Below are 15960 nucleotides of genomic sequence, written 5' to 3'. Positions count from 1 at the left end.
CTCAAAATCTGACGAACAAGATTTTAGACTTGGCAGAAGCCCGTTGACGGGGTTGTTCTCAAGGCAGATTGAATCAGAAATTACCCTTGTAATTATTTTTTTGACATCCTTCATTTTTTTTTTTGTTTTTTGCTCTTAAAAACACGCAGAAACATTAAAAAGGTAACTTTCTCCTAGGTTTTAGAAGAAGAGGAGAGTGACAAAGAGAAATACTATGAACTTGGCGTACAAATGAGCCATGCTCTGGAATTCGGGCGGGTCTAGGAAAAAGTACAGACTTCAGTGGAAAACATACATGGGTGTGTGAGAAATCCCTGTAAACTATAAATTGAGTACATACTGCACAGCCTGGTCGGGAAAGAAACCACAGTGCTCTCTAAAATCAGGGAAAAGGAGACAGAGAGGAAGGTTGGCACCGAAACACCAGGTGTCCCTAGGACTTGGGGACGTGTGCGGTTGGCAGCCGTCTTACCCAGATTTCCGGAATCGGACGGTCACGAGCGCAGACCAGGGCGTCCATTAGCCGACCTGCTTATCGCCAACGCTGTCACTTGACCTCCGTTTCCCAAGCTCCCCTCCTCACCCAGGCCTTCTGTTCAGTTGCTCAGCATTCAACCTCACCTTGTTGGCTTTGCCGGTGTGGCCTCTTTCCCCAAGGCCGCCGTTCTTTCCTTACGCTTCCGGTCTTGTTATCCGCCTTCAACACCCTCCCTTCAAGGCCCATGAGGCTCGGTTGTCCCTTCCACAGGAGCCTCATCACTTCTGGACTCCCTGAATTTCCTTCTCTCTGGGCTGAACCCAACCCAGAATGTCTCTGGGCAATGAAGCCCTTTTCATATGTTGGGTCCCCGAGTGACTGTTTGTTGGGCACAGGTGCTGCCTCCCACCCCAATCAGATGACAAGCCCCTGATGGCTGGGGGCCTCTCACCCTTGACCGAGTGGCAGCCAGCCATGCTTCTCAGGGTCCTGCTTTGCACCCTGTGTTGGGTGCATTCAGCTGGCTGTTTGTGATCCTAATGCGAGGTGAGCCTTATTATCTCCCTTATTTATTTATTTATTTATTTATTTATTTATTTATTTAGAGAGTGTGAGCAGGGGAGAGCGGCAAAGGAAAAGAGAGAGACTTTTCAGCAGGCTCTACATTAAGCACAGAGTCAAATACAGGGCTCGATCCCATGACCCTGGGGCCATGACCTGAGCCGAAATCAAGAGTCTGACACTCTACTGACTGAGCCACCCAGGCGCCCCTTTTTTGAAAGGAGGAATCTGACAATCAGGGAGACTGAATACTTGTCCAAGGTCACTTTCCCAAGTACTTTCCACAGGGCATCTCCCTTTGTCCTCGGGATAAGTCCCTCCTGAGCTTGGCACAAGCTTCCAGGCTTTAAGGGCCTCCCCTCTCCCCCCACTGTCATATCAGAAGACCTGACATTTGAACCCAAGTCTGTCTGGCTCCAACCCCATATTTTTTCACTATTTCATGTTGCATCTCTATCACCAAAATGCTCGAGACAAAGCTGAGCATGGAATAATATTGACTGAATATGTGATGATTCATCCGATTTGGCCAAAAACTGTAAATTGGACCAGGGTGTGTGTGTGGGGTGGGGAGAGAGACAGAGAGAGAGACAGAGAGAGAGAAGACAGGTCGATCACAGGAAAACAATCCCTGCTGTCCCTAAACTGTTGACATTTGTTAATGGTTCCTTCCCTGAACACTGTCATTCCCAGGGATGGTCCTATAAAGAATGTTCTGAGGACTGAGCTGAACACCATGTCAGTATTTTCAGGAAGCAGTGAGCCTGTGCACTAGAATGCTTCCCCGATACAACTGTCCACAACCTGGCTGCAGGCCTGGTCGTTATTATTCCGGGCAGGTACTCCACATCCTGTCCAGAGGTCATTATGGGAACAGACTGGCAGAGAAGAAACATCTGGAGAAATGCATATGGAGGTCATCGAAAATGGTGGCACATGAGAGCCATCCAAAGTCACGGGAAATTTCTAGTGTGTTCTCATCTGTTGACAATAATTCTCCACCACAAGGGGCTGCTTGGTAGCTTGGCGTTTTAATGTTTATTTATTTTTGAGAGAGAGAGAGAGAGAGAGAGGTTGGGGGAGGGGCAGGGAGTGAGGGAGACACAGACTCGGAAGCAGGCTCCAGGCTCTGAGCTGTCAGCACGGAGCCCAACGCGGGGCTCGAACTCCCAAACCACAAGATCAGGGCCTGAGCTGAAGTCAGGCGCTTAACTGACTGAGGTGCCCCAGTAGCTTGGTGTCTTGAAAACCAACCACGCAACCTGTGACCGAGCACCACGGTCGGGCCCGTGACCAAGGGTGTGAGGCCCACGACAGCTTTGAGAGTGATTGAAGTGTGATTGTTGATCAGATAACCTCCCACGGCTCCAGAGCCCCGTGGGAGAGGATCCAGGCGAGAGGGAGCATTGCTAGCGTCCCCAGCACCCATGAAGCATGAGAAAACGCTGTGCCTCCTTCCAGGCGGTCATTCTGCTTGGCAGTTTCTATTGTCAAACAGCGTATAAGAGACTCTGCAGCCAGGTCAGATACAAGTACCTTTTTTTCTTTTTTTGCAAGGGGGCTGCCGTTCACCCATAAAGTCCAAAGTCCCGGGCTGGAATGTCTCGTGGGCCAGAGGCTCTGCTGTTCATCCACCATGGAAGTGGGTGAGGAAGGCTCCATTACCCAGCTTTGGCCATCCCGTGAGCATGCGGCCCAAGGTCGGACTGCACACCCGGTCCCAGGTCCTTCCTGCAGAACCGGGCCCCCTGGTCACTGCCCCAGATCTCCAGGACCTTCGATTGAGCTGGGTCCCAGCACCTGGACTCAAGGTAAGGCCCCCAGAGTGCTTCCCGCTGGCCACCCAGGGTGCCACGGAGGGAAGGGAAAAATAAAACATCCAAACCTCAACAGACTAGGGAATTTCTGGAAGGTCCAACCAAAATGATTCATCGTGACCTCAGGCATGATTTTTTTTTTCCCCTACTCTCCACTCTTTTTCATTTCAACTAATATGTATCTTACTGATTTGAAGAAAACTCCCGTGTTTGAAACTTCTAGTGCTTAAATGTGAGTAGACACTACGCTATGGGACCGCAAATAAAAGACAATATTTAACCTCGTGAGGAAAAAGAGTGATGAATACTTGTACCCTGTGCTGTAGAGACTGAAGCCCCAGTTTATTTTCCTGAACGAAGGCTTTGGGTATACAACTATTAGTAAAGAACAGGCATGCTTCTAAAAATAGCAATTAGCTCTTAATTCAGATTAAATTCACAAATAAATAACTTGCAGCATTAACACTGATGTTTGAGCCTTAAAGACCTTGATTTCAATGGCAAGGTGTCTAACAAATGCAGCTGTTTGAACAAGCACATACGGAGGCTTACTTCTTCCAATATCGTGTATTGTATTATCCACAAACCGCATGGCTGGTGAAGAGGGGGAAGGTATTTAAAATATTAAGTGATGATAGCTAGCTAGTAGTCTAGTTATCCTTACCGACTGCCCAAATGATAGCATTTTACCTTAGGCTTTTAGGATCTGCTTAAGGCCTGGTTAACTCTAAGTCACAATTTTTGGGAGTGAGAAAGATCCTACATAGACTGCTGTAAATTCATCTTAGCTCTGAGAGATGACTCATATGTGTATAACTCTATTTCATATACCTACCTTTTCATTCTAATATTTGCAAAGCTTCTTCCCTTCCTTTCCATTCCTTCCTTTTCTTTCTTTCCTTCCTTCCTTCCTTCCTTCCTTCCTTGGCATCTTTTAACCAGTGTCTCCCCCTTTTCCCCGATATTGACAAATCAATTTCCCCAGCTTGCAAATAACTAGAACCCCTTGGTCTCTAAGAATTTTCTTGTCAATCTGTTCCAATGTCCTATCAACAACTTGTCAATTACCCGTGACACCTGAGATTTCTCCCAGCAGAACTTAGGCTGTGTATGTTCACAGGGCGATTAATCTTTAAAACCACGATGGTCCTGGAGACCAAGGGCCTAGTCAGCCCAGAGCCGTGTTAGCTGTGCAGCTGACACGAGAGTCACACATTCAATGTACACGTTAAAGAAGTAAACCGAGTTTCAGGTTTTCGCGTTTTCTCTGCTGTTCACCGGCTGCCCATGCCAGAGAGAGCTTGGAGGCCATTTTGCCCAACCCTTTCATTTTACAGATGAGGAAAACAGGCCTAAATGATAGCTGGCGATACTAAATTATAGCCCTTCTAAAACTCAATAGCAGAGTTAGTAGGCTTCTTAATGTGCTCAATTACCGTATGGATTGCACGAGCCGATGAGCGCGCCGTGACCTTGAGAATTTACATTCTGCGGGTTTTCGATGTTTATGTTTCTACCGTGGTATTTGTAATCCCAAGTCCCGGTCACCTTTTACCGCTGAGGCCTCGCCGGTCCCCGGCTCCGGGCACCTCTCCTCTTCCGTACTCGGCCGGGGCTCCCGGGTACTCAGCATCGACATCTGTGAAGTCATAGCAGGTGTAGCCAAGAGACCAGGTCCTGCGGCTGTTGAGACTCCTTCCTCTCTCGTCTCGTCTCCTGGCTTCTCAAGAGCTAGCCCCAGTTTCTTCCACATCTTTCCGCCCTGCTCACATTTCCCCAGAGGACCATACTTAGTCTGTTCCCTGGACCAAGGGCACAGTTCAGCAGCGTTCATCTTCCACTGCTCAGTATTTTCCCATAACGTTTCCTACCTTCCTTACCCTCCCCCTCAGCTGGAACAGAAGCCTCATGAGAACAAGCATCTGCTTGTACCGTGGTGTCCCCAGTGTTTGAAAGAGTCCGGAAAATAGTAGGTGCTCAATAAGTACATGAGCAGTGGGTGTAACCTTTCCTCTTTCCCTTCTTTCTTAGGGAAACAGGGGTCCCCCCTCCTTTCCAGGACTCACCCCTGGGAGCGGCCGTGCCTCCTGTCCACCCTCAAATCTTCGACTCCTAGATCATGTCCTATTGCCTGAAATCTCATTTCCCTGGTTGTCCACTCTGATGAACTACACGGTTGCCCAACCCTCTGGCTGCTCTTGCCCAGCTGCATTTCCGAAAAGTCCTCCAGTCCTCCCCAATGTGGCCCATCTCCTAGCTTCAGCCCTCAGCTTCCTTCTGCCGTTGGTATTTTTCCTTGGTACAGATCTCATTGACTCATGCGGTTCACGTCTGCTCCCGGGCGGCAATTCCCAAATCTTCATCACCAGCCCCAAATTTACGTCCTAGAGAAGAACGCTGCAAAGCAAACGAGGAGGGCCAATCTCACGGCGTTGCCTACAATACTCTGTCTTTCAAGCCTTCTTCTTCATCCAGGGACAAAGCAGCTCCTGTTCCCCTGCCACCACCTCACATCTAACAGGTGTGTGAGTGTTACCTGTTGGTAAGCCAAGGTGGTGATGCCCTGGAGTTCGTGTATTGCTTTATTTTTATTGCATTAATGGCATCTTATCTCATCTCTCTCTACTCTCTTCATCTCAATCTGTCTTGCTACATGAGCCTGGCTTCTTTTTACCTGTCGACAGATCAAATCTATTTCCACTTGAGCTTTTAATCCATCCTCATATTTAATCTCTTAAGGCACCACAGTGATTCTCAACCATCAGGACACATTAGAAGCAAACGGGAAATTTTGAAAAAGTATCAAAACTCAGGCTCCTAATAATACATCTCTCCTTTCCTCCCCCCGATGAGAGATTCTGATTCAGCTGATGTGTGGAGAAGCCAAGGGATTAAGACATTTAAAAACTTCTCCATATGTTTCTTATATGCAGCCACAGTTGGAATTATTGATATAACCTATGGTCCAATCAAATGAACCTACTCAAGAAAGTATTTTGCCACCACATCATCCTTTTTTCTTTTGCCTGGGAAGTTCCCCTCACAGACGATTCCCTTTCTCCTATTTCCTCTTCCTACAGAAAATGCACAAAGACTTCTGTGATTCTTCCAGTTGGAAAGAATCGATCCTTTCTTGGACGTTTTCCCTATGCTTCTATATAGTACATTCGTTCATGTCAGCTGGGAAGACACTGTTAGATCAGGACAATACAGAGCATTAGAATAAGACACAGTCCTTGTATTTATGTAGCTTGCAGACTTGTGGGATGGGAGAAACACATGAACCAATAAACATCATAAGTTGTATTATAGGAGTTTTTACATGTCCCTAAGAGTTAGCCGGAAAGGATCCTACTCTGCCTGGTGTTATAACAATTCATGTATATGTCATCTCCTCTATTAGATGGTAAAACTTGAGGACCAGGACCAGGCATAAGACCGTATTTTTCTTATAATAGTGTTAAATACTTTCTGAATAAGTGAGTGAGTGAGTGAGAGTGAATGATATATTGGTGATTAGGAGACACTGAGGAATACTCACAGCTTCTAGGAAATAATGACCCAGAGCGAGGGGTTGTCCCACTGGAGTTTGAAGGCCATGGCACCGTTTTTAATCCTAGGCTATGTGTGGTTTTAGTTTTCCTCAATCATTCATTGCATATTTTACGAAATGGAAATAGAAATAGCATTAGAAACTAGGTCCCATTTCTCACGACTGAGAAGGCGGTGATGGGCTGCTCAAAATAAGGCTTAGTCCCTTTGATTTTAGTAAGTAAATCCTGGGAATCAAATGCAATGGTTTGATGGATGGAGGGAAGGACTGGAGGGCGAGGGGAGAGATTGGAAGAAATCCCTACCCGCCGGGTGGATTCATGAGCCTTCCCTCCTTTCCTTCTGACCTTAACCATGATCTTCCAGTGAAATCCTTGGGATTTTGAAAGATGTTGTCGAGAAAGCTGCGAAAAAGGCCACCAAGTGAATAAAGACAAATAGGATTCTGCCACAGTTTCCAGGCTGATTTTGTGTATGTGTGTGTACGGGGAGCGGGGTAAACAAGGAAGGAAACAAAGCACATGCGAACGTAATTAGACTTCTTTAGTGGAAAGCTCCGATGCTTCAAGCAACTACAGGTATGATTAATCATTCCCGAAAAAAGCAAGCCATCCTTGGGGAGAAGAGCCGTATCTGAACATCTGTGTATGTACTCTTTGAGGACATCAGTGAATCACCAAGTGAGGGTCATCAACGGAGGAAGCTCCCAGCTTCCGGGAGCGTCTGAGTCAGGACAGACCAAAGGAAGCATTCCTTAACCCGGTGAACTGTAGCACAGTGGAAACTCACTTCTCGCAGAGATAGGACAATACGTGACTGTAAGTCCCTTCAAAGAAAGAATTTAGAAAGCTTCACATGGAATGATAAGTATGTTGAAACCATTCATATGTTTTAGGCCATGTCTTTGACCTTCATTCATCCTTTAATTTATGGATTGGTTATTAATCTATTGACTCATTTAGAGTCCTGAGGATGAGTCATCAAAAGTTTTTGTTGTTGTTTTTTTTTTTTTTGGAGCACCTACTCTATGCCAGGGACTGTGTTTCTGTGGCTACAGAGATGAACATGGCCCAATGCCTGCTCTCAGAGAACTCACCTTCCAGAAGGGGAGACAGATACATTCAGAGAAAGTCATGATACTGAAGTGAGTGTACTATACCTTATAGCGGTAAAGGAGAGGCAGGTCTTAAATGAACCTGCGGTGGGAGGAGTTAGCAGGGGAATCACAGGGTTTCGGCTGGGGGATCTGTGCTAGCATGGGCCTTTCAGGTAGTGGACACACTGGGAGCAAAGGCAGGTAGAAAGATGTGGGGCAGCACGCAGTGTGCAGAGAAGTGCATTTCGCCATCACTGAAGCATGGATGATGGCGTGAACGTCCAGAGATGTGCCCAAAATGGCAGCCAGGGGGTCGCACCTAGAAAACTCGGACACTGGGTAAAAAGTTTAGACCTTATATCACGTAAGACATGAAAACCAGGTTGAGGGCTGTCTCAGGGGACGGACATAGGGAGAGTGGCTCTAAAGGGGAGTCAGAGTAAAGAGAGGCCGAAAGGAGGTCAGGGACAGTGAGCAGGGTAGAACCTTGAAAGGGCAGAGAAGCAGGGGATGGAAACAAGACTTAGCTGAAGGCAGAACCGAAGATGATGTGTTGTAATTGTAAAGGAAGTGGGAGAGAGAGGCGGACGGGCATCAGGCTTGGGTGGCCGCGGAGTCACTCATAGAAAGAAAGAAGAGAGGCATCGCAGCAGCTTCAGGCAGGTGCTGGGCAGCACCGTGACGTTGCAGGGAACGCTGGCTTCATAGGCATGGTCCCCCCCTGCATCTGTCAGCAGTGAGCGGACCGAGGCAACGTACTCTTTCTCTGCTTCGTCATCAATACGCCAATATATGGGAGCACTCATTTTGAGACCCATGGCTGCTTTTCTCAGCACCGGAAGACTCCAAAATGCCTCTGCTTCCGTTCATTCACCTATTCATTCATTCATTCATTCATTCATAAACATTAAGGGCCTGTTGGAACCTCGACATTGGCACACGCAACATAAGGTATGAGAGCTTATGTTCCAACAGGAGGCAATGGAGGGTGATGCACGAGCTGGAATTTGAGTCAGACCAGGATCTAAATATTGTCACCACTACTGGCCAGTTGTGTGGCCTCAGGCGAACTGTCTGACTCATCTGAGACCCTTATTTTTACCAGAGTTTTGCCAGAGTGACTCTGAAGTTTGGAGTTCAGGAATACGAGCTGTCAACACAGTTCTGGCCATGTGTATGCTCTCGGCTAATGGCTGTTGTTAATCTGATCATTGTTACTGCAATTAGATATTCAGAAGTCCACCAACAGTTCCACCACACTGAGATAAATATTCCGAGAGACAGAAGCACAGGGACAAGGGGGCAGGTAGGGAAAGCGCTTAACCTGTGAGAACAAGGGAAGCACATCCCCAGAATGAGCAAGGTCTCAAAGGTAGACAGGAGGAAGTGAGTGAAGAAGGGGAGAGAGCTTTCTAGTAGATGGCCTGGCATGTTTGAAGGTATCGAATCAGTCAACAGAGGACCAACCCATTTGGGCAACCGTGAGTCATTCGGCATGGCTTGCATAGTCCGCAGAAAAGCTGGCACCAAGGCAGGGATAGGAGGGGCGGCTCCTAAAGGACTCACACGCCATGGTCATAAGGTCAAGGGATCAGGCCTTGGTTTGTAGATAACCGGGGCCGCTGAGCTGGGCAGTGGAGGAGAGATTTCAGGAGATCGGCAAGGCTGCACCGTGGGGAATGCCTCACACGGATGGTCACTGGGGACAGGCACCTGGTTATGAGCCTCCTGGGGTCACCGAAGAAAGAAAGTATGTGCCTCTAAGCCAAGGCAGTGGGGCTGAGAAGGGGAGGGGCAGCTTCAAGGGATATTGATGTAAACCAGCGGTCCTCGAGGCTGTGTGATGCAAGACATTCTTCTCAGCTGAACCTTTTGTCCTCACCACCCGAAGACAGTAATTTGGCCTTTCTTGTTCCATGAGGTTTATTTACCTACGATCAAACATAAACAAGAGATGGCATGCAGGAAAGACAAAAGGGCATTGCCCAACGTTTGCAACCAGGGTCTGGCTCCCAATTCCACCCTCTGAAACCGGGATCTCTTGACTGAAATCAGGGCTGAAGACAGATCCAAGATAGAACATTAAGAATTGGCCAACCAGATGTCATTTGGGGGCCAACTCATGTCAAACGGCCAATGGAATGGCCCTTTAGGACTTCTCCTTCGTCCACGCCACTGTCCTCGCTAATCCTGAGCACGTGATCGCAGGCACGGAGTCTGAATCCTGTGGGTTGCATTGTGTTTGCGTGGGACGTGGGGCTAGATTCAGAGGAAGCACTGTTCCAATTCAATCACACAGTCACTTTTCCGCAGGGAATGGAAATACTTGGATACCAGCCCCGCAGCCGAGAAGACACAGATATTTGAAAATTCACGCGAACGTGAATGGCCGGGTAGACTCTGTGAATTAAGAGAATCGTTGTGTCAATATCGTGTGCGTCTGTGCACGTGTGTTTTCACTCACAAATCTTCACTGAGCGCTACAGATGTGGGTAGGTTCTTTTTCTCCTCTTCCTTTGGACTAAGAACGTTTGCAACCCACTGACTTTCAACACCAGCCTCCCATCAGGGTGAGGGTGCACGGAGGTAGCCCTTCCTAGTCAGAAACTTCCGACTGAGCTTTCTTCTGCTTAACACGGGAGCCTGGATGATCAGGAGTGGTCAAAACGTTGGTTTCTAGCTCTGCTTCTCGTAAAGGAGAACCAACATTGGAAAAGAATTATTAAACATGGGACTGACGTGTGATGCTGCGTGGTGATTTATAAGCAGGGTTTAAAAAAAAAGGAAGTCAGCTAGTGACCTTGAACTTTCTCCCAGAGGTAAAGTTTCCTTCTCCATAGAGTTCTGCGAGTGAAATCAGCTGGTGACGGCCACCATGGGAGAGAAAAGGGTCACTGAAACGGTTTCAGATTGCTCTGTGTTCTGTGTTGTGTAGTTCCGATGAGGAACTCGGGTTGCAAAATGCTGATTGCAAACCAAAGCTAGTGGCCGGCCTCATCACCGGGAGCCTGGTGGAAATGCACGTTCTCAGACCTCAGCACACAGCTTCTGAATCAGAATCTGCATTTTAACAGGATCCCCAGGACATCTGTCTGCACATGAAGGTTTAATAAGCACTCGTCCACAGCATCAGATTCTGGGTGCCTGAGGGGCTCAGTCTTGAGGTTCTGAGCGTCCAACTTCGGTTTAGCTCATGATCTCCTGCTTTCTGAGTTCAAGCCCCGCATCGGGCTCTTTGCTGTCAGCACAGAACCCACTTTGGGTCCTCTGTCTACCTCTCTCTCTGTCTCTCTGTGTCTCTCTCTCAAGAATAAATAAACAGGAAAAAATAATAATAAAGCACTCGATTCAAAAATGTACAGTCCTCCACCCCCACTGCATACACACACACACACACACACACACACACATACACAAACACTTTGGACTTACAGGCACAACACATACACTTTTGTACATATACGTACTAATACACATATACAAGTATGTACTAATATATTATGCACATTTTTTAAAATGCACAACACATAAACAAACGTTGAAAACAATAAAGTACAAACTCAGTTTGAATACTTCAATTCTGTCCTTGCTCTTGGATTCCTGAGACACAAAACGTCAGAGACTCCTGCTCTGAGAACTCAAACAGAGAGCTAGCACTCAAAGGTGTCTTAAACCTTCAACCTCTGATGGCCAGTGTGCAGAACAGGAAACACATAGAAAGAAATTGGTTAGGCTCAACTGAATATATTTATGCCCTCATGCTTGTCAATTTTATCAGCGTGAGAAACCTAAGACCCATTTTCTCTTTAAGGCAGGATCTTGTAGGCTATCCTTTGAGCTATGACTCAAGTCTAAATCTTCACTGGTAGTTCAGTGATTCAAGGTCACTGGCATATTTGTACCCTCTTCTCTCTGACATGCCAGGCCTTGGACTGGCCTCCCGTCTGACCCAGAACATCAGACGGCATATCTTTAAATGAGCTTCAGCAGATACTAAGTCTGGACAGCTGGGAGTTCACTTCCATGATATCTTCGGGCACCCCACTCTTCCTCCAACATTACGTCCCTGCCATGTGGCAGTCCTTGTGTTGGCCTTGGGGTTAAAAGTTAAATGAAACACCCATGGAGTGCCTAGGTGGCTCAGTCGGTTGAGTGTCCGATCTTGGCTCAGATCACGATCTCACGGTTCTTGAGTTCAAGCCCTGCATCGGGCTCTGTGCTGATGGCTCACAGCCCGGAGCCTGATTCTGATTCTGTGTCTCCCTCTCTCTCTGCCCCTTCCCCGCTCATGCTCTGTCTCTCTGTCTCTCTGTCTCGCTCTCAAAATATAAATAAACATCAAATAAAAAAAAAAGTTAAATGCAACACCCCCTCGCCGAGCCTGGTTTAAGGAGAAAGAGGGGTCCCAAACACAACGGTACAGCCACACATAAGTGTTACTGTGAGGTGTGAACGACTTACAAAAGGCAGCAGAAAGGAACAAGGGGAACTCTCCCTGGAAGCTGAAGGAGGTGGCGTTCGAGCTGGGCTTTGAGGGATGAATAGGAGTTTGCCAGACATGGGGCACAGGAAAGGAATTTGGGGTAAAGGGACCTGCCCGAACAAAGGCGTGGGGCAGGAAACCTGTTGGGTGGAATGCAAACTCTTCCCACCCAGTCGATTAAATGAGGCCCGAAGCTGATGTGAAATAATAAGCCTGGACACTTGCTGAACACTGGGTCCTCGGGGTGGTACAGTCTAAACGTCTCTGAAAGTAAATTATTTCGTATGGTTTGGCCACCACAGCGTGTGGAAAGTTTCTCGGTAGGGCGCAGTGAGCACTTCTCATTTACAGTAAAACCTGGAATGTTTGGGAATGGTCTGTACTAGGGAAATTGAATTTTCAGATTAACTCCATAAAATGGAAAGTCTGGTTGACAAACGCTCCTAATTTTGTTCTCCTTTGAACAGATAACTGCTATTAACACGTTAGCTGCATTTCCATTTTAATCTTACCTAGCGAGGGAGACACGGAGCAAACACACTGTATGTCCAGCTTTATCAGCTTCCTGTTTTCAACGGGACACGTTTAGTGTTTTGCCATGGTTTTTAAAGACTGCACACTGTTTTAGCCTATACATATTTTATACGTGTAAAATCGTTTCTTTCTTTTTGGTGATGCGGCTTGATCTGAATGTTTCAATATTGTGACTAATGCAGAAGATATTCTTGGACCTAATCCCAATTTGCACTTCTTAGACATAAAGTCACTGGGTCAAAGAGTAGAAATAAAGAGTTTAAAAAACAAATTTAATGTTTATTTATTTTGGAAGGAGTGAGAGACAGAGCACGAGCAGAAGAGGGGCAGAGAGAGAGGGAGACACAGAATCCGAAGCGGGCTCCCGGCTCTGAGCCGTCAGCACAGAGCCCAACGAGGGGCTCCAACGCACAAGCCGTGAGGTCATGACCTGAGCCAAAGTCGGAGGCTTAACCGACTGAGCCACCCAGGCGCCCCTAAATAAAGATTTTAAACTTTGGGTGTAACTTTGTCAGTTTCCACCAGAAAAAGCCATGGTGAGTGACCTGTCTGAAGCCGTCTATGAAGCCGTTCATCTCTGCATGGACGACAAGATGGGCTGTTGACATGTCTCTAAAAATCTGTGATGACTTTTCTTGGACCAGTGGCTTCTAGGTCTCATTTGCCAATGCCTCCAACTCTGCCAGTCCCCAGGGCTGCCCAAGGCTCAGACGGGGACTGCTCTCCCACACTCCGTGTCCGGGAGAATCTCATCCACTTACACGTTTCAAATTCCATTTGCAGGATGAAACATTTAAGGCATCCCTCCTGCCCAGCCCTCTCTTGTGAACATCAGCCCAGACCCCAGGTCTTACCTCTGCTTAGGTCTGTCCTGCCCATACCCCGGAGCGCTCGCCCAGACCTCACCCCTGCAGGGGCTGGGTCACCAGGGGTGAGCTCCGCACACATATACCATCCAAGTGTTTGAACAGCACGGGTGTCTGAGAATCTATGAATGATCTTTAAATTCCGGTGGAAGATCCAGCCTCCTCTGAATGAGCATGTTCATTTTAACACCACCCCCCCATCCCATCCCCCTTATCTTCATGCCCGGAGGTCAGGAGTCATTTTGGAGACCTCACCTGCTCCCTGCCCCCCACCTGTTACACGTGCCTATTGACCCTGTCTGGAAGAGGTAACTCAGAGCCCCCCGCTCCTCTCAGTCGGCTGACGCTGTCCTTGTCCACGCACCGGTATTTATAGCTTGGATTACCGAAAGCACCAGCTCTCCAGCCTTCCAGCATCTATGCTAGCCTCTTCCAACTGATTCTGCATGTTGTGTCAAACACGGTGACTTTAAAAGCCGGAGTGGTCCTCTCTTCCTTGACTGAAACCCTGAGATGCTTCTCATTCCCCTGGGATGAAGGCGATGTCCTCAGGGAGCCCCCAAGTCCTGCGAGGTGTGGCTCTGCCCCGAGCTCCTGCCTGACTCTGCTCCAGTCCCCTACTCCCTGGAAGGTGCAAGCTCCGTGCCACCCGGGGCCTTTGCAGACACCGTGTGTCCCTCTGGCCAGAACGCTCCTCTCACTCCAAGCCCGCCTACCTACCTGCCGAGTGCTCCTCAGTCTTTATGTCTCCACCTTAACGCCAGGGAAGCCTTCCCGGGACCCCAGACTAGGATGTGTGACACAGCCCGGGTTTGATTCTCCCATCCGTTCCTGAATTGCTCCCTAAGGCTTCCCACAAATACCTTTAAACCTTCCTCTCCTGGTTTATCTAATCCCTCCCTTCCCTGCTCTATCATCAACTGCCTGGAAGCAAGAACCGTGCTGGTCTCGGATTCCCTGCTGGATCTCCGGCACCCGGTGCCGAGCCTAGCACATAACAGGTGGTCAGTGATCTCTTGGCGTTCAGATGAAGGAACGAGTAATGAAATACCTTCCGACTTTCCACCTTTTAACTGTTTTTGAGGGGCGCCTGGGTGGCGCAGTCGGGTAAGCGTCCGACTTCAGCCAGGTCACGATCTCGCGGTCCGGGAGTTCTAGCCCCGCGTCGGGCTCTGGGCGGATGGCTCAGAGCCTGGAGCCTGCTTCCAATTCTGTGTCTCCCTCTCTCTCTGCCCCTCCCCTGTTCATGCTCTGTTTCTCTCTGTCCCAAAAAAATAAATAAACGTTGAAAAAAAAAATTAAAAAAAAAAATAAATGTTTTTGAAGTGTATGTCTATAAAGGTTGCTGTTTGCGGGGGGGAAGCAATGGTTTTTTATTCATTGCCAAGAACTTGCTATAATCAAAGTAAGAACCCTCCGCTGTCGTCTGTGTGAACCAGAATTTCCTTTTCGTACGTCATATTCCATACATTTTGTTTATTGCAAGCACCTAATGATAATAGCTCTTATATAATAATTAGTGTGAGCAGGCAGCTTTATGTACTATAACCTCACACGGCCCCATCATGTGTAAGAATTTTCAGTGTCACCATTCCGCACATGAGAAACTGAGCCCAGAGGGGTTAAGTAAGCGGTCGGAAGTCACACAGGTACTATTAACAGAAGCAGGACCCTGTACTCTTAACCTTTATGCTGTTTATGAAGAAAGGCTTTTTTTTTTTTTTTTTTTTAAGCCCAGAGGAGGTAATGTTCAACCTGACTTTTAAAGAACAGGTGGAAATTAACCCGAGAAGGGGAGAATGAGAACCTTCAGGAAGGAGGGGCAGGCGGGAGACAGGAGCCCCAAGGGCACCGAACTCGGGGGAAGAGGCCACGATGCACCCAGGCCACATCCTGAAGGGAAGAAAGGTGAAGCGAGAGCAGAGCTGGAGTCTTTAGTTTTGCAAAGGTGAACAAGACTTATCCTGGCGGCCGTAGGGAGGGTTTATAAAGAGGAGTGTTGTCAGAACAGCTACTCTGTGGATGAGTAAGCTTTCTTTCTTCCTGGCAAGGGTTGTGATGAAATCATGGTAACATAAAGTTGCATGTGCCCGAATAGTAGATTTACTGTAAAAATCCAGCTTCACAATTCTGGGAAATGCAATGTGTCAGGCTCCGAAGACAGGGGCTCCTGTGTGTTTCTGGGCTGTCATTTCCCCCTTTGTTTCCTCGTCAGAAGATACCGTAGGGTGGCTTCCTAGTAAGGGGTGAGGGGGTGTCTCCCCACGGGGACTGTCACACAAATCGTTCCGGTCGCTGCCAACCCCGGGCGGTGCGGTGATGTCCCGCCGGGTAAGGAATGGACTGTGCTTCTGGTTGTTCGGTATCCCAGCTACTCTTCTAGAAGAGGCAAATCCCGTAGCAAGGGTCAGAGGCGTCCCTGGGGAAATCAGTCGGGGAGGATTTAATACATTGGCTTAATTTCTGCGACAGGACCAGCACGTGGGGCCTCATGCACAGCAGGGTTTAAACCCAGGTCCATGGAGTCTGGGGAGGCTAGGGGTAGAGTGTCCATGGCCTAGGCTGGGGCGGGG

The 15960-nt window shown here is 48.1% G+C and overlaps 1 protein-coding gene across 5 annotated transcripts in view; it reads left to right on the top strand.

Annotated features, from left to right (window-relative positions):
• KCNJ15 (potassium inwardly rectifying channel subfamily J member 15) overlaps positions 1-15960 on the top strand; it is a 79403-nt gene that overhangs the window by 44875 nt on the left and 18568 nt on the right. The window contains exon 1 of one of the 5 annotated variants that reach the window (XM_027041613.2): positions 2585-2850. The exons of 2 other annotated variants lie outside the window; for them this stretch is intronic. The gene's annotated coding sequence lies outside the window, so the exon portion shown is untranslated. Of the gene's footprint in view, positions 1-2584; positions 2851-15117; positions 15336-15960 lie in introns of those variants that run through there. 2 more of the 5 variants (XM_015063168.3, XM_015063169.3) reach the window with 2 other exon arrangements.

The sequence above is a fragment of the Acinonyx jubatus genome, chromosome C2 (assembly GCF_027475565.1).
Source record: "Acinonyx jubatus isolate Ajub_Pintada_27869175 chromosome C2, VMU_Ajub_asm_v1.0, whole genome shotgun sequence".
Taxonomy (NCBI): Eukaryota; Metazoa; Chordata; class Mammalia; order Carnivora; family Felidae; genus Acinonyx; species Acinonyx jubatus.
Note: the sequence above shows the minus strand (reverse complement) of the source record. Positions and strands in the feature narration are given on the sequence as shown.